The sequence below is a fragment of the Erinaceus europaeus genome, chromosome 2, assembly GCF_950295315.1.
Source record: "Erinaceus europaeus chromosome 2, mEriEur2.1, whole genome shotgun sequence".
Taxonomy (NCBI): Eukaryota; Metazoa; Chordata; class Mammalia; order Eulipotyphla; family Erinaceidae; genus Erinaceus; species Erinaceus europaeus.
This window is the reverse complement of record NC_080163.1, coordinates 189,767,612-189,786,496: the sequence shown is the minus strand read 5'-3', so window position 1 is coordinate 189,786,496 and position 18,885 is coordinate 189,767,612. Positions and strand designations below refer to the sequence as shown.

At 45.4% G+C, this 18,885-nt stretch overlaps 1 pseudogene; it reads right to left on the bottom strand.

Moving 5' to 3' along the window:
* Nucleotides 1–17,979: 17,979 nt before the first annotated feature.
* On the bottom strand, nucleotides 17,980–18,436 carry LOC103125773 (cofilin-1-like; annotated as a pseudogene).
* Between the last annotated feature and the right edge of the window lie 449 nt (nucleotides 18,437–18,885).

Sequence of the window (18,885 nt, the reverse complement as noted above, 5' to 3'; positions counted from 1 at the left end):
TTAAAAATCATTGTATTTACTCTGCCTTCAATTTCTGTGTTCTTAAAGATTAAAAGTGTTTATACTCACATTTCTTTCTTTCTTTTTTTTTTTTTACTTCCAGGGTTATCACTGGGGCTCGGTGCCTGCACCAGGAATCCACTGCTCTGGGAGACCTCCCCTACCCCCTCCCTCTTTTGTTGCCCTTGTTGTTTCATTGTTGTTGTGGTTATTATTGTTGTTGTTATTGCTGTCACTGTTGTTGGATAGGACAGAGAGAAATTGAAAGAGGAGACATGCAGACATGCTTCACCACCTGTGAAGTGACCCCCCTCCCCCGCAGGTGGGGAGCCAGGAATAATATTGTATGTCATTTCTCCTGTCTAACCCCCCCAGGTAAATCTATCTTTAGTGAAATATACAAGTCCCAAGTGTAACAGGTGAGCTCAGCCAGGTGTGCCACTGCCTGACCCCACACAAGTCATAAGTGTATAATACATGGATTTCTATAAAGACATACATCTGTGTAATCCAAATTCCTTTTAGAACATCATCCTAGAGGCTGGGAGACAGCTTATCCAGTAAGATGCTCACTTTACCATGCACAGAACCTCAGGGTCAAACCCTGGTACCACATGGGGGGTACTACAGACCTGGGGGAACCTCTGGTGCATTCTCTCTCTCTCTCTCTCTCAAAAAGGAATGAAAAGTCAGTCTTGGACTAATGGGATTTCTCATGAGCGAGCTTCCAGTACTGCAAAATAATAAATAAATAAACATACCGTACCTGAAACCTTAACTACCTTTTCAGTTTGTAGCCCCCACCTCCTAGCCTTCACTGTTCTTTGTGTACACACATACACACACACACACACACACACACACACACACACACACACACACACACACACACCCTGCAGATTAGTCTTCTCTTTGCATTTAAAAAGACATCTTGCACTGCCTTCCAGTGAATGATTTGTAGGGACCCCAGGAAGGGTGGGTGGGGAAGCCAGGGACTTAGTTGAAAGGTCTAGTGTCTCAGAACAGGGGATGAGCAAGCCAGGGAGACATTTGGGGTGTATCAGGAAGTAAAACTGACAGGATTTGGTGACCAAGTGGCTTTGAAGACAAAGAAAAGAATGAAGCTGAACTCTGTCAAAAAAAAAAAAACACCAAAAACCCAGATAAGGAGTGACTTTGTTCTCTGGTTTGAAAGAGGGAAAGAGGGAAAGAGACCAGGGCAAAGATTCTGAGCAGGACTGGAAGCTGATCTCCTGGCAGGTGTGTGTGTGTGTGTGTGTGTGTGTGTGTGTGTGTGTGTGTGTGTAACTGTTTCTCCCCCGCCCTCCTGCCCCTAGATTTCTAATATAATTTAACTTTTTTTTTTTTGTCATCACTAGGGCTTCATTGCTCTGGGTGAAGTTTTTAGATAGACAGACAGAGATAGAGAGAAGGAGGAAAAGAGGAAAAAAATTCCATGGCAGGAAGGCTTCTTCCATTGAGGTGATGGCTGGGCTTGGGCTTGAGTTTGGGTAACACACCAGATGCTCAAGCTGGGTGACTTATCTTGTTGGCCACCCCTTATAGGCATTAGGCTGGTCTTTTTTTTAAAAAAAATATTTATTTATTCCCTTTTTTTGTTGCCTTTGTTGTTCTTTTATTGTTGTAGTTATTGATGTCATCATTGTTGGATAGGACAGAGAGAGATGGAGAGAAGAATGGAAGACAGAGAGGGGGAGAGAAAGATAGACACCTGCAGACCTGCTTCACCGCCTTTGAAGCGACCACCTGCAGGAGGGGAGCTGGGGGCTCGAACTGGGATCCTTATGCAGGTCCTTAGGCTTTGTGCCACGTGCGCTTAACCCACTGCGCTACTGCCTGACTTCCATTAGGCTGGTCTTGATGGCAAGATCTCATAGCAAGAAAACTTAAAAGTTCCCAAGATTCAAAAGATTCTGGGACCTTGGGTCGTGTGGTGATGTACCTGGTTGAGTGCACATGCCAGCATGTTGCAAGGACCTGGGTTCAAGCCCCTGGTCCCCACCTGGGGGGTGGGGAAGGAAGCTTCATGAGCAGTGAAGCAGTGCTGCAGTTTTCTCTTCCTCTCTATCTCCTTTCCCCCCCTCAATTTCTCTCTGCCCTATAAAATAACAACAAACAAATAAAAAACTGCCCTCGTAAAGAAATTCAAGTTCCTTTTGGGATGGCTTCCAAGACTCTGTGACTTTTCTACCAGGCTTCTGAACTTCAAATCCTTTTGCCTGCTCTGTGTTCCACTCAACCTACTCTGCTCAACACTGGCTTCCTGAATCTTCCTGAACTCTTATGTCCTGGATCCCAAGCCAGCCTCATGGCGTTGGTACCAACCCCTGCCTGAAAAGCTTAGCTGGGAGAAGAGAATGAGGCAGGTTCATTCTCTTTGCCTAGCACTAAGATCAGCTATCTAGAAAAGACTTTCTCAAGGCCAAAGAAAGCTCATTTAGGCCTCTTGTACTTACCCAATTTGAATGTATTAAATAAGAGACTGAAAGGTGGGGTAGATAGCCTAATATTTCTGCAAAAAGATTTTTTTATGCCAGAGGTTCTAAAGTCCCAGGTTCAGTCCCCAGCACTACCATAAACAGAGTTTAGTAGTGCTCTTGGGAAAAAGAAAAAAAAAGTATGTGTGAAATGACCCCTGGGCTTTAAGTGTTCCTACAGACCACAGACTGTCCTGAGGATATGCATAACAGTAGATAACCCTCACTGCCTACAGGCAGAGAGCTGTAGTCTCCTACCTGGGCATTCCCCACTGTTGCTTCGCTAACTGCCTCCTTCCCCAAGAAACACAAACATGGACCTGGTACCAGCCAGAGCCACCACTCCTCCCCCCCAGGCCCTAGATGATCAAATAGGGGAAGAAAGAGGGGTTGAACATTTTTTTTTCCTGGGGAAACATGAACCTTTTCTAGAAGAGCCTTACCTGAAACTTCCCCAGTCTTGTCTCAGGAAGTGGATGGAGGTGTCCCCTCTACCTGTGCTTAGGTGGGTGGGTGGGGAGGGGGCTGGTGTTGGAGAGTGAGAGAAGCTCTTTCCCATTCTCTGGCCAGTGAAGAAAGTTTTCCCTCTCTGTTTATTTATTATCTTTTAAAATTTTACTTGATAGAACAGAGAGAAAGTGAGAGGGGGAGGGGGAGACAGAGAGGGAGAGAGGTAAAGAGACACTTGCAGCATTACTTTTCCACTTGTGAAGCTCCTCCCCCTCCCCGCGGATGGGGAGCCGGGGCTTGAACCCGGGTCCTTGTGCATGGTAATGTGTGTGCTCAACCAGGTGTGCCATTGCCCAGCTCCTTTACTCCCTCTCCATTTAAACTGTATATTCAGATTGGCTCCCACTACTACTCAGTAGGGAAGGAACTGGCAATCTATAGTAATGCTATATGGATACTGAATGAGTAATTTTTCCCCCAAAGATTTATCTATTTATTTATGAAAGAGAGAGTGGTGGAGAGTTCTGGAGAGATTAGAGCATCATTCTAGCACATACAATGCTGGCTGTTGAACTCATGACCTCATGCTTGAGAGCCTAGTCATTTATTCACCACATCCATGGTTGTGTTAACATTTCCTTCCTCCTCCTCTTTCCATTCCCTTCCTTCCTCCCTCCCTCCCTCCCTTCCTTCCTCCCTTTCTTTTTCTTTCTTTCTTTCTTTCTTTCTTTCTTTCTTTCTTTCTTTCTTTCTTTCTTTCTTTCTCTCTTCTCTCTCATCTCTAGGACTTCACAAATATAGGCTGGCTCTTTGAGGTAGAAAAAGCAAGACAGACAGATAGAAAGATAGTGAGGTAGAGAGAGAGAGAGAGTGGAGGGGAGAAACCCCACAGCATGAATCTTCCTTCAGTGTGGTAGCGGTGTGGCTTGAGCCTGAATGCCACACATGGCAAAGCAACCACTATCCAAGTGACCTCTTGTGCTTACACCACAATAATTGTTTAAAATGCTTACAATAGTATTGACTGGCCAAGAGCTCACCTATTTTGTCATGGGTTTGGCCCAGGTCTGAGTCTGGTCCTCACCCTAGTGGGGAGAGTTTCTAGTGCTCTGGTTTTTCTTAAGTTTTTTTCTCCCTATCTCTTGCTACCTAAAACAGTTGTCTCAGAGCAGTAAAGCCCCAGGGGTGAGAAAAATAAAACAAAACAAAACAAAACAAAAGTGCCTGGTATATATTGATAGAAAGCAAGTTATTTATTATTATTATTATTAGTTTTACCAGAGCACAGCTCTGCTTTATGGTGGTGCTGGGAACTGAACCTGGGACCTTTGGTGCCTCCAACATGAAAAGCTTTTTGAAGAACTATTATGCTGTCTCCCTAACCCTATAGTAAAATTTCTATATTTTAACAAATAAATCTCTATTCCTTTTTCTTTTTTTTCTTTTGTTTGATAGAGAGAAATAGAGAGGGAGAGGGGAGAGAGACAGAGAGTTATTTGCAGCTCTGTTCCACTGCTCGTGACGCTTCCCTCTGCAGGTGGGGACCGGGGGCTTGAACTTGGGTCCTTGTACATGATGACTTGTGCACTATAATTGGCTATCACCCAGTTCTCCTGACCTAGATTAAAATAAATTAAATGGGGGATAGGTGATAGTACACCTGGCTGAGCACACATATTATGATGTACAAGGAGCGGGTTCCAGCCCCCAGTCTCCACCTGCAGGAGGAAAATCTTTGTGAGTACTTTGTGAAGCAGTACTTTGTGAAGCAGTACTTCTGATATCTCTGTCTCTCTCCCTCTCTACCACCCCCTTCCCTCTCAATTTCTGTCTTTAGCCAATAAAAAAAATAATACCAAAAATTAAAAAAAATTAAATTCATTTATTGATTTTATGTGTGTTTGAGAGAGAAAGAGAAGACAGAGAGAGTGCTGATTCTGGCAAATACAGTAGCAGGGATGGGAACGGGGCCCTCATGAGTACAGTCCATGAGTGCTACCAGCTGAGCCATCTCCCTGGCTGCCCCTCCTAGATTTTGAAGTAACTGAGTCATCCTTTGTGGATCCTGGCTTCCCTACCCCCACTCCAGGGTTAAGAAATGTCCCCACAGCTTGTTCAGCCTGGTTCCCCCCTCTCCTCTACTACTTCCCATTGGGCAGCCTGTGATCTGGGCTGAGTGGGGCTGGAATGACCTCTAGCCATGTACTTTCTTTTTCTTTTTTTAAAAAATATATTTATTTATTATATAGAGACAGAGAAATTTAAAGGGAAGGGGGAGATAGGGGAAGAAATAGAGACACCCTGCAAGTGAGTGTGTGTGTGTGTGTGCACGCATATGTGCAAGTGTTGGTTACCTGGGGGAGGGAGGGATAATATATATATATATGGGGAGGGGGGGATACAGAGAAAGAAAGACGAGAGCACCAATCAGCTCTGGTTTATGGTGGTACAGGGGGTGGAATCTGGGACCTCAGAGCCACAGGCATGCAAGTTTTTTGCAGAAACTTCATGCTGTCTTCCCAGAACTACCTTCCTTCCCTTTTATTGATTAAATAATAATCGATAAGACTGTAGGATAAGAGGGGTACAACGCCACACAATTCCCACCATCAGAGTTCCACATCCCCTCCCCTTCATTGGAAGCTTTCCTATTCTTTGTCCCTCTGGGAGTATGGACCCAGGATCATTATGGAGTGCACTTTTTTCTTCTTTTTTTTTTCTTACTTATTTATTTTCCCTTTTGTGGCCCTTGTTGTTTTTTATTGTTGTAGTTATTATTGTTGTTACTGATGTCATCATTGTTAGATAGGACAGAGAGCAATGGAGAGAGGAGGGGAAGACAGAGAGGGTGAGAGAAAGACAGGCACCTGCAGACCTGCTTCACTACCTGCGAAGCGAGGGGTGCACTTTCTTAACCACTTACTTGTGGCTGGGCATCTGGGTTGCTTCTAAGTTTGGGCTGTTACAAATGGTGCTGCTTTGGATGCAGGTGTGCAGAGATCTCGTTGGAGAGATGTTTTGTGGTACTATGGACTTAATTACAACCACAGCAAAGGCTGCTGACCTCAGGGTGCTAACGGCTTGAGTGGTGGATCTGGTGGCAGGTGGGTGGGTGCTGGAGAGTTACTTGTGTTCTAGAGCTTGATTTGTCCTGGCCTGCTGTTTATCTCTCTGGCTAAGGTGTCCCTTGGCTTTCTCTCTCAGAATTTTTCTTTGCTCATTCAAAGTTATTCCACAGGTTGAGGCACTGGATGAAGGGAAGTTGAAGATGAGTTTTGCTTCCTTCCTGCTACATGGTCCTGGGGCTTCCCCGGGTGCTAGGAGTGTCCTTGGCTGAGTCATCCTGGGTCTGTGACTTTGTCCCAGACCACAAAGCAGTAGTGTTCTTGGGTCTTCTATGTGTTTCCCACTACATCCTCTCATCCCATCCCCTTCCACTCCCTTACTCACCCCTTTATGCCATGACCTCACCCCATCCTCTTTGTTCATGACACTTCCTGTGCGGCATCTACCTGTAACAGGACATTGGAGTATATCTGAAAAAATAAAGCAAAACAGGGAGACGGGTGATGATGCACTTGGTTGAACACACACGTCATGGGCCTTTGGTTTGAGATCCCCTGATTCCCACCTGCAGGGGTAAGCTTCACAAGTGAAACAGGTTTGCAGGTGTCTGTTTTTTTCTTTTCCCTCTCTATCTTTCCCCTCTCAAATAAAATAGAAAAGAAAAAAAAAAAGGAAGAAATGGCCACCAGGATCATTGGATTCTTAGTGCTGGCATTGGGCCCCAGTGATAACTCTAGTGGCAAAACAAACAAACAAACAAACAAACACAAGGAGGTGGTTCAATTGGTAGAGTATTGGACTTGTATACATGAGGCCCAGGGTTCAATCTCCTGTGTCTCATATGCTGGAGCAGTTCTCTGGTCTTTGTCTATGTTATTAAATAAATAAATACAAAATTAGGAAAAGAAGACATGAATGCCACAGATTTGTACTGTAAAAGCAGTCTGGAGCTGAGGAAAATTAAGTGGAGGATTTTCTCTCTGCTGACTCTTTTCCTCTGTATCCTGATCATCTGGTTCCATCCACCCTCCGCTTTTCTCTGCTTTTAAAATGATTATTTCAGGGCCAGGAGATTGCTCACCCAGTAGAGTGCCCAGCCTTGTAGTGTGTGACTCTGGTTTCCACTCCTTGTTCCACTGGGAGAGCTCTATGGATGGTGGAACTGTTCTGTGGTGTCTCTCCTCTTTTTGTCTCTCCATTTATTCTCCCTTTAACTTTTAAAAAAATATGGAAAAAAAAAGGCTGGGGAGGCATACATAAAGCCCGGGTTAATTCCCTAGCACTACATGAAAACTTTCTAAAAACAGAAACCTGACAGTTTGAGAGGAATTGTCATGATTGTGCATGTGTATCTGTATGTTTTGGCCATGGATTGATTTAGAGACATGAAACATTGCTGAGTTGGGGCGACTCCTGCAGCCCCTCCCAGAAGACTTATACCTCCCTCCCCCAAATAACCACCACTTACACACACACACACACACACACACACACACACACACACACACACACACACACACACACAGACACAGTATTTGGGAAGATGATCTTTTTTTGCAGGTTGAATAACCTTATGCCCTAGAGCAGCAGATGAATGTCCTTCTGCAACTGAAATTTTTTCCTTCACACAACTTTTTTTTTTCCACCGCCAAGACTTCACAGCTCTGGATGACTTTTTCAGATAGATAGGCAGACAGACTCCAGCACTGGAACTTCCTCCACTAGGCTCAAACCTGGGCCACACACATGGCAAAGCACTGCACTAAGTGAGCTATTTCACCTGCCCTACTTCAGCTTTTGACATTGGTTCATTTTGATACGAGAATTGGACTCACCCAAGGCCTTCCTCCATTTCCCCAGTGAACTGAGCCCCAGACTGTTCTCCCCCCCCCCCCCCCCCCGGTTAAAAACAGCCCTGTATCATTCTCATTGTCTCATGAATATCCTCATTTCCACGGCCTGAGTCATGACGCTCTGCTTCCTTAATTCTGTGGCCTCTCACTCTATTCCTCCCTTCCCTGGGGTCTGGTGTCTAGGCTCACCTCTCCCACCCACCCTGCACTGAAAGCCGCCATACGTCTGCAACCTGGAAGATTATGTAGAAGCTAGAGCCCCAAACTTACAAGCATGAGGCCCCAAGCTTGATCCCAGCTTGTGCCAGAGTTTTTTTTTTTTTAATCTTTCTTTTTAAAAATTCTCTTTTAATCTTTCTGTTTTTAAAAAATCTCTTTTAGGGAGTCGGGCTGTAGCGCAGCGGGTTAAGCGCAGGTGGCGCAAAGCACAAGGACCAGTATAAGGATCACGGTTCAAGCCCTGGCTCCCCACCTGCAGGGGAGTCGCTTCACAAGCGGTGAAGCAGGTCTGCAGGTGTCTGTCTTTCTCTCCCCCTCTCTGTCTTCCCCTCCTCTCTCCATTTCTCTCTGTCCTATCCAATAACAATAATGACAACAATAATAACTACAACAATAAAACAACAAGGGCAACAAAAGGGAATAAATAAAATAAATATAAAAATATTTAAAAAATCTCTTTTAATTTTTGTCTTTAGAATTACTACATTAAAATGAAAGTTAGGGGCTGGGCATTGGCACACTTGGTTGAATACACATGCTACCATGTGCAAGGACTTGGGTTCAAGCCCCTAGTCCCCACCTGCGGGGGAAAGCTTCACAAGTGGTGAAGCAGGTCTGCAAGTGTCTCTCTTTCTTTCTTCCTCTATCTTACTCTTTCCTCTCAATTTCTGTCCATTCTACCTAATCAAATAGAAAAAAAAATGGATGCCAGGAGCAGTGGATTCATAGTGAAGGCACCAAGCCCCAGCAATAGCCCTGGAGGCAAACAAACAAAACAAAAAAAAAAAACAACAAACAAAAACCCCAACTAATTAAATGGAATGAAATGAAATGAAAGTTAAATTGCCCCTCTGTGTTTATCTGCTGCTAAGTGCATTTCAAGCCACATAGGGGCAATGTGTCTGCAGCTGGCCTGGGGGTTCTGAGGGCAAGAACCATCTTTGTTGATGGATATATGTGGCTCAGCTCAATAGTGTTGGTGGAGGCTGCTTCAGAGTGGAAGAAAATTGTGCTCTTAGAAATGGCATGCAGGAGGGAGCTTAATGGTTCTGCCTTTGAAAACAGTGAGTAAGGTGGTAGGCAGAGGCTGGGTGGAGGCCTAAGCCTGAGCGTGAAAGACTGGAGCCTCTGGTTTGGAAACTTTGGGAAACAGGAGTTCCTGGAATCTACCACTTGAGTTTCCCCCACCTGTGGATGAAACGAAGCTCTTTGTTTCACTTACAGCATAGCCCATGGCCGGGGTGCACAGCCCTTCTGTGGATTCAGGAGAACTGACTGATAATCTTTTCACCCTGAAACCCCAGGTTCTGAAGGCTCTGAGCCATAAGCCTTCCCTTAACACCTCCAGGCAGAAGAAAGTCAGTCTGTCAGCTCAAAGTCACGTGGTGTTTCACTATCTTTTGTTCTGGATTGTTCCCTCTTTCCTGCCCCTCTCTCTGGGTGTGTTGGGCAAGGCCTCATCCTGACTCTAAACCCCATGTTTTGCTTTGGCTCAAAGCCCGTGTTTTGAACATGGCACCTTTTACACCAGATGTCAGTGATGTAAAGCACCTGCTGGAGGGCAGCTTAGGGAAAACAGCATCCCTTCCCCTGCACCCAGCAGAAAGCCAGGAGACGGGGCCAGAGGCTATCCAGACACCAACATTCCTTTCCTGCCTGACTGCAAGGCCCTAAAATGCTGATGGAGGCAGGCATGACACCTGAAGACAAAGGCTGAAGCACATTCCCTGAGGGTCCTCCCCTTCCTCAGAAGAGACAAGAAAGCTTGGAAGACCAGGAGGCTTGGGGCTTTCTTCTCTCTCTCTTTTCCTAAGAGCCTACATGCCTACATGGCTTGTACTTTCTTCTTTTCTGTCCTTACTTTCTCTCAATAAATGTTCATCTCCCTAAAACGTGACTGGCTTTCTTGAGATTTTTCCATGTGGTAGTCACACTAGAACCCCACGGGAGGGAACTGAGGAACAGTCTTAGTTATCTGTTCCCTTCTCTTCTTACAACCGGATACCAGCTGATGGTATAAAGGCTGTTTGGGGTGGTCGGGCGGTGGCGCAGTTGGGTTAAGCGCACGTGGCGCAAAGCGCAGGGACCGGCATAAGGATCCCGGTTGGAGACCCCGGCTCCCCACCTGCAGGGGAGTCGTTTCACGGGCGGTGAAGCAGGTCTGCAGGTGTCTATCTTTTTCTCCCCCTCTCTGTCTTCCCCTCCTTTCTCCATTTCTCTCTGTCCTATCCAACAACAAAGCAACGTCAACAATGGCAATAATAACCGCAATTCTCTCTGTCCTATCCAACAACAAAGCAACGTCAACAATGGCAATAATAACCGCAACAAGGCTGCAACAACTAGGGCAACAAAAAGGGGGAAAAATGGCCTCCAGGAGCGGTGGATTCATGGTGCAGGTACCGAGCCCAGCAATAACCCTGGAGGGAAAAAAAAAAAAAAAAAGGCTGTTTGGAAAAACAATCAAAGTGTGAGCTAGCTAGCAATCCCACAGGCTGCCCCCCTCTCTGGCTCCTGTCAGCTCCACTGTTGACAGTTTCTAGTACTAAAGACCTCGCCCCTCCAGAACCACCCCCCTCAGCCCTCTGAGCCTGCCCCTTGGCCTGACTTGGAGACATTTTCCCCAGTGAATCTTGGATATGTTGATTTGCACCCTACCCACACATCTGGATAACACACTCACCCTTGCGCCCTATAGCCTGTACATTGTCTGTGTCTTCACCTGGACCAGAGCATCATGGAGGTGTATTTAGTGCCAGGATCAAACTCAGGGCCTCCCTTATGCAAATCTGTGCCCAGCCTGCTGAGCCACACCTCCTTGGGCCACCATTCTAGATTTTCATAGGAATCCAGTTACACCAGCCATAGAGGATTATGGGCTCCTTAAAATTTTCAAAGAGCCCTTTTTGTTTGTAAAGTTGGTAAAGTTGCTATTTTAACTATGGAGAGGATAGTAGTTTTTGGTTTTTATTCTTAAACATCACAACTAAAATAATATCTATAATTTTCATAACTACAATGGGCTACCTTCTCTACTAGGTACAGTTTGGGCAAATAAAAATTAAATGTATTGGGAGTCGGGCGGTAGCACAACGGGTTAAGCTCACATGGTGCAAAGCGCAAGGGCCAGCGTAAGGATTCCGGTTCGAGCCCCCGGCTCCCCACGTGCAAGAGGTTGCTTCGCAAGCGGTGAAGCAGGTCTTCAGGTGTCTATCTTTCTCTCCTCCTCTCTGTCTTCCCCTCTTCTCTCCATTTCTCTCTGTTCTATCCAACAACAACAACAGCTATGACAATAATAACAACTACAATAAGCACAACAACAAGGGCAACAAAATGGGAAAAATAGCCTCTAGGAGCAGTGGATTCATAGTGCAGGCACCCAGCCCCAGCAATAGCACTGGAGGCAAAAAAAAAAAAAAAAAATTAAATGTACTTTCTACTCTAAATAATTTCAGTTTACAATGTCAAAATAAACTTATTATAGAATGGGTATTATAATAGGATGTTTAATTGTCCTTTAAAAATGAACATAATTAGTCAATTATGTCTTTTCATTTTTCCCTTACCATTAATAAACTAAAAAACGTAGTAGAGTAGTTGAACGCAAACGTTACCATACACAAGGATGGGTTCAACCTCCAACTCCCCACACACAAGGACTGATCTTCAGGAACTATGAAACAGTGCTGTAGATAGCTCTTTACCTCTCTAACTCCAACTCCTCTCTTGATGTATCTTTGCTCTGTCAAATAAAATAACAATGAAAAAGTGGCCAAGAGTAGTAATGCATTTATCATGCACTTACTGTGCCCCTGCAATAATGCTGGTAACAATAACAACAACAACAACAAAATTAGTAGATTAAAAAAGTTAACTCACCAAACACAGTGGTTTCATAAAATACTTAAAAATATTTAAAATTAGGGTGGGGGTAGATAGCCTAATGGTTATGCAAAGAGATTCTCATGCCTGTGGCTCCGAAGTCCCAGGTTCAATCCCCTGCACCACCGTAAGTCAGAGCTGGGCAGTGCTCTGGTGTTTCTGTCTGTCTGTCTCTCTCTCTCAGATAAAAAAAAATAAAACAAAAAATATTTAAATTTCATATGATATAATCAGTAAATATTTTCCCATCTACAAGTGAATTGTCATTTCTTGACATTGCTATGGCATGTATATTATACCATCTCCAAACATCTGTACATAGAGTGTATTGTCCTACTAAGCTCACACTTAATTTTAATGTCATGTCATCTACTAATATCCCTTTCTTTTCATTCTGAAACTTAAAAGTCATAATTTGATTTATGTTTCTCTTTCATTTATACATTAAATTTTATATTTTAATGGCAAAAAAAACTTTCAAAGAGGGGGTGGGTGGTGGTAAAGCTGGTTGAGCGTACATGTTACAATGTGCAAGGACCCAGGTTCAAGTCCCCTGTCCCCACCTGTAGGGGGACTGCTTTGCAAGTGGTGAAACAGGGCGGCAATGTCTCTCTGTCTCTCTCTCATTATCACCCCCTTCCCTCTCCATTTCAAGCTGTCTCTATCCAATAAATAAATAAAGATAATACAAAACAAAATCACCTTTCAAAGATGACAGGGAAGAGATTCCCTTTCTCCTTTCAATAGCTCACCCCGTCCCTGCCCACTTTCACTCATCCCCATCCCACCCCCCACCCCCAGAAATTCCCATATTTGGTTGCAACATTCTCAGTCCTGCTGCCTGAACCTGTCTGGACTGGTTCTCACAGGGTCTACCTTTCTAGAAAGTGAGACTCATCTTTAGAGAGCAGGCTCAAGGGCCCCCCTGAGTCCAGCACTCCCAGGCTCCTGCTTTGACTTCGGGGAGGTAACGTTTCCCTGGGAGCAGGCCAGTTACCAAATCCAAAGTGAATTCCATCTGCACTGAACCCCTGGTAGTGTTTCAACACACTCAGCTTTCAGAATAAGGAGTGGCTGGAGGGGATCCAGAGGGCGAGATCACAGCCCAAACTTTTGCCCCTACCAAGTGCTGGGGGACCCAAGGAGCCCAACCTCAGTTTTTGACACCCCAGAGACCCCACATCAGTTCTTGACATCCTCGAGTCCCCGCCTCAGCTTCTGACATTCCAGAGACCCCACCCCAGTTTCTAACATGCCCGGGAACCTCCTAAGCAACTCACCTCCCAGAAGACTCCCCCACCTCAGTTTCTGACAACCCAGGGGACCCCACTTAACCAGGTGCACCACTGCCTGCCCCCCACCGCATGCTTTTTCCATCACCTGGACTAATGTCTACTTTCTCATGTCTTGGGCAGGTTTTGGCATCAAGTTTTTATTGACGGTGCCAAAATTGTTCTTTGTCTTTCTGTTCCCTAGAGGAGTGTTGGCATTCTTTCTTTTTTTTCTCTTTCCTTTCTTCCTTCCTTCCTTCCTTCCTTCCTTTCCTTCATTCTTTCCTTCTTTCTTTCAACTGTTTGGTAAAACTCACTTGTCAAGCTATGAGACACAGTAGAGGGGAAAGTGTTTATGATATGGATTCAATGTTTATTCAAAGAAGAGTGTGGACGATTCTCGAGTGGATTTACACAGGTCTTTTGGGGAGGACCAGGTTATATGGGTTTTCCAGGGTTAAGAGAGGTTTTCTTGGGAAAGGTCAGAATATGAATATATCATTCATGAGGCGGTTGAAATAGGAGATTTCCTGGAAAAGGTGGAGTTTTCCCTAGAATTTGAGGACTACCTTACTCTTTTTTGACCACATTTGTCTGTTTCAGAATTGTCAGGTTGCATTCCAACCAGTCTGGAGGTTCTTTTCTTTTCTTTTCTTTTCTTAAAATATTTATTTATTTAATTTATTTATTTTGCCTCCAGGGTTATTGCTAGGGCTAGGTCTCTGCACCACAAATCCACTGCTACTGGAGGCTATTTTTTCCCTTTTGTTGCCCTGGTTGTTTTATTGTTGTTGTTGTTGTTGTGACTGTTATTGTTGTCATTGCTGTCATTGTTATTGGATAGGACAGAGAGAAACTGAGAGAGGAAAGGAAGACAGAGGGGGCAGAGAAAGATAGACACCTGCAGACCTGCTTCACTGCTTGTGAAGAGACACCCGCCCCCCGCCTCGAAATGGGATCTTTAAGCCAGTCCTTGCACTTTGTGCCATGTGCGCTTAACCTGCTGCGCTACCACCCGACCCCCTCTTTCCTTTCCTCTCCTCTCCTCTCCTCTCCTCTCCTCTCCTCTCCTCTCCTCTCCTCTCCTCTCCTCTCCTCTCCTCTCCTCTCCTCTTCTCTTCTTTTTTCTTTTCTTTTCTTAAATTTTTTAATCTTTATTTATTTATTGGATAGAGACAGTCAGAAATCAAGCGGAAGGGAGAGACAGAGAGGGAAAGAGACAGAAAGACACCTGCAACCCTGCTTTACCACTCACAAAGCTTACCTCCTGCAGGTGGGGACCGGGCGCTTGAACCTGGGTCGGTCCTTGTGCACTGCAACATGTGCCCTCAACCAGGTGCGCCACCACCTGGCCCCATTCTTTTCTTTTCCCTTTTCCCTTTTCCCTTTTCCCTTTTCCCTTTTCCTTTTTCCTTCCCTTCCCTTCCCTTCCCTTCCCTTCCCTTCCCTTCCCTTCCCTTTTCTTTTCTTTTCTTTTCTTTTCTCTTCTTTTCTTTTCTTTTTCCTTTCTACCAGAGTTATCATTGGGACTTGGTGCCTGCACTATGAATCCACCACTTCTGGCAGCCATTCCCCACCCCCCCTTTCTTTTTACTGGATAGGACAGAAAGAAATTGAGAGGGGAGGTGGATAGAGGGGAAGAGAGAAAGAGACACCTGAAGATTTGCTCCATTACTCACCAAGCACACCCCCCCCAACACCCCATGTAGATGGGAACTGGGAATTTGAACCCAGGTCCAACCAGGGGCATCATAGCCTGGCTTCCCAGTGTGGAGATTTTATTATAATAAAATGTAATAACATTACACTTATTTTATTACTTATTATAATAAAATAAATAACATGTAATTAGGCTGTGGGTCCTGCAGCTGACATTTTAGTTACCATCTTGGTCCTGGTCGACTTCTTTTGCTTCTTCTTTGCCATTTGGTCCTGAGCAAGGTCTGTTTGTTTTTTTTTTCACCAGAGCACTGCTCAGCTCTAGCTTCTGGTGGTGTGGGGAAGGTCTGGTTTTTCCATGATGTGGGAGATGGATTCTCCCTCCAGATTCATTTCACTGGCCTCATAGGCACATAGAAGGCACTGCCTTATTGAACTCTTATTTTCCAGATGTGAAAACTGAGGCCAAGGAGCATTCAGTTCCTTTCCACCATACTACTCCCCACCTCAGAAAAAAAAAAAAAATCCCCAGCAGGTCTAAGAGTCAGAGTGTGTGCAGAGTGTGTTCAAAGCCTAGTGCTACTGGACACAAGGCTTCTGGGTTCTCAGGCCAGTGGCACTTACACCTTAGAGGCCCATTATTAGAGTCTGTCTCATTTAACACCTTTGTTTGCAAAGGAGGACCTGGGGCAAGAAGCAAGTTTCTTCCACCCAGGCAGAAAGGGTGAAAGGTTTGGTGACTAAAGGTAACAGAACCGTGGGTGGAGACCCACACTGATACCAAGACTAACACCTGCTGAGATAGTTAAGGATTTCTTTGGTCACTGGGAATGTTTCTCCTGGAGGCTGGGGCCTGGCTGAACTGACCACAGGGAAGCTTAGATCAGATGTTGACAGGGGTTTGTGATCTCTGCCAGGGTGAGTGAACAGGTCTGGACAATCTCATCCTCTCTGCTCATTTCGGGAGAGGATGAGAATGCAGGCTGAAGCCAGCTTCAGAATGACGCTGATCCCAGAGCTCTCAGGAAGAACCTGAACTCTGGCTCCACACGAAACCCCACCAGATTTGGGGGAGTCAGGAAGGGAGCCTAGGGAGGGGGCTAGTAAAACAGTGTTCAAAAATGATATATTTTAGAAATAGCTGATCAGTAACACACACAGCTGTTGGTAAGGAACTTTCTTAAAAGGTAAAACTATTAAGAAAAAAAGAGAGAGAACACCATTGTTCAGATCAGTCTCCTCCACCTTAAGTGTGTGTGGGGGGGAGTGGGCAGAGGTTTGTTACACAAACCATTTCTAATTTTTTTTTTTTGCAGAACCATTATGCTGTCTCCCCAGCCCTCTCCCCTATTTTTTTTTTAATTGTGTGTGAGAGACTGATCTAAGCTTCCCTGAGGTCAGTCCAGCCAGGCTCCAGCCTCCAGAAGAAACATTCCCAGTGACCAAGGAAATCCTTTACTATCTCAGCAGTGTTGGTCTTGGTATCAGAGAGGGCCTCCACCTACAGTTCTGTTCTCCTTAGTCACCAGAGCACTTCTCAGCCATCTAGGTGATGCTGGGTATCAAACCCTTGGCCTAGCACAAGACATGTGCCCTAACAGTAAATCCTCTTCCCAGCACTGAAATGGTTTTCTTAAAAATTATATTTATTGGTCTCTGTTTCCAAGCACAGTTACTGTAATTTTTTGTTTGTATTTTAGATAGAGAAATTGAGAGAGGAAGAAGGAGCCAGAGAGGGAGAAAGAAAACACTGCTTCACTGCTCTTGAAGCTTCCCCCCTGCAGATGGGGGCAGGGGTGGTTGGGGAGCCCTTGCTTATGGTAACTGGTGAGCTCACTGGGTGCACCACTGTCTAACTTTCTGAAGTGATTTTTTTTTAATCTTATGTATTTATCTTTTTCTTTAGTCCCTTAGTGGTCCAGCTTCCATGAATAGCTGTGATCAGGGAGAAGGGAGAGGGGACTAGGCGGTGCAGGGAGGGGCCATCTCTACAACATTACATTTACACACAGGATTAAGGAGTACAGAGTCACTACTGTGGTTAGAAGTTGACAGCAAGGGAAGGAGGAACAGGTAGGGAGTTGGGGGCTTTGTTAAAAAAAAATACAGGCCCCTCCCCAAACAAATGCTGGAGAGGTTGTGAGGTCAAAGGAACCCTCCTGCACTGCTGGTGGGAATATAAATTGGTCCATCCTCTGTGGAGAACAGTCTGGAGAACTCTCAAAAGGCTAGAAATGGACCTACCCTATGATCCTGCAATTTCTCTCCTGGGGATATATCCTAAAAACCCAACTCACCCATCCAAAAAGATTTGTGTCTACCTATGTTCATAGCAGCACAAGTTGTAATAGCCAAAACCTGGAGGCAACCCAGGTGTCCAACAACAGGTGAGTGGCTGAGCAAGTTGTGGTCTATATACACAGTGGAATACCACTCAGCTATTAAAAGTGGTGATTCCACCGTTTTCAGCCCATCCTGGATGGAGCTTGAAGAAATCATGTTAAATGAGATAAGTCAGAAACAGAAAGATGAATATGGGATGATCTCACTCTCAGTCAGAAGTTGAAAACAAGATCAGACGAGAAAACACAAGTAGAATCTGAACTGGAGTTGGTGTATTGCATCAACATAAAAGACCCTGGTGTGGGTGGGTGGGGGGGGAAGAGTACAGTTCCTAGAAAAGAATGACAGAGGACCTAGTGGGGGTTATATTGTTATGTGGAAAACTGAGAAATGTTATGCATGTACAAATCATTGTATTTACTGTTGACTGTAAAACATTAATCCCCCAATAAAAAATAAAAAAAAATACAGGCCCCTCCCCAAACTGAGGGGGCCTGGGGGAACTTGGTCAGTTTCAACCCCAAAAGGAAATGTAAAATGAAAAGCAGTTTGGGAAGGCCAGAACCGTGAGGGCTGAGGGGGAGGGGAGGGCCAGGGGTGGGGGGCTGTTTGGCAACTGGGCGAAGGGGTGTGCCTTCCCCCTGCTGCCCCCCCCTCCAGTCCTTCGGGTCTGGCAGGAAGGGGGCAGCCTGCAACTCCACGAAGCAGGTCGAGTTTGGGGCTGCCGGATGGTCCAAGCAGGGGCTGAAGAGCTCACAAAGGCTTGCCCTCCAGAGAGATGACAGCACTGCAGCCCCTCTTCTCTTGCCAGGGTGCAGCGATCCTTGACCTCCTCGTAGCAGCTGGCTTGTAATTCGTGCTTGATTCCTGTCAGCTTCTTCTTGATGGTGTCCTTGGAGCTGGCGTAGATAATTTTGCTCTTAAGGGGCGCACACTCGGGAGCCCAGAAGATGAAAACCAGGCCCTTCTTCTTGCTCTCCTTGGTCTCGTAGGTGGCGTCATAGAGGGCATAGCGGCAGTCCTTATCCGGCAGCATCTTGACAAAGGTGGCGTATGGGTAGTCCATAGTGTGGCCCACTTCGCCCAGCAGCATCTCCTTGTCCTCCTCCAGGATGATGTCCTCACTTAGGCAGAAGAGCACGGCATTCTTCTGCTTCTTCACCTCCTCAGTTGTGGAGGACTTGCGTACCTTCATGTACAGACAGACTATGACCCACATAGTCAACGACTGCCACCTCTCCAGATTCAAAGGAAGTCTCGAAACTTTACATCAGGCTCAACCTGACGCTGTTGACTGGCTAAGGAAGAAGGGCAAACGCTAGAAGAAGAATGTGGTTGAATACCTTGATGACGCCACTGGAGACACCCACGCCAGAAGCCGTATTCCTGGAAAGGAGATGGATACGCTGCGCTGCAGCTGATGCCGGGAACTGACTCTCTGAAGTGATTCTTAAAATATTTATTGGGCTAGGGAGACAGCATAATGGTTATATAAAAGGCTCTTATGTTTGAAACTCTGAGGTCCCTGGTTCAATCCCCAGTATCACAATAAGCCACAGCTGAGCAGTGTTCCAGTCTATCATCTTTCTATCTATCTATCTTCTATCTAATTTATTTTTTAATTTTTTATTAGTGATTTAAAAT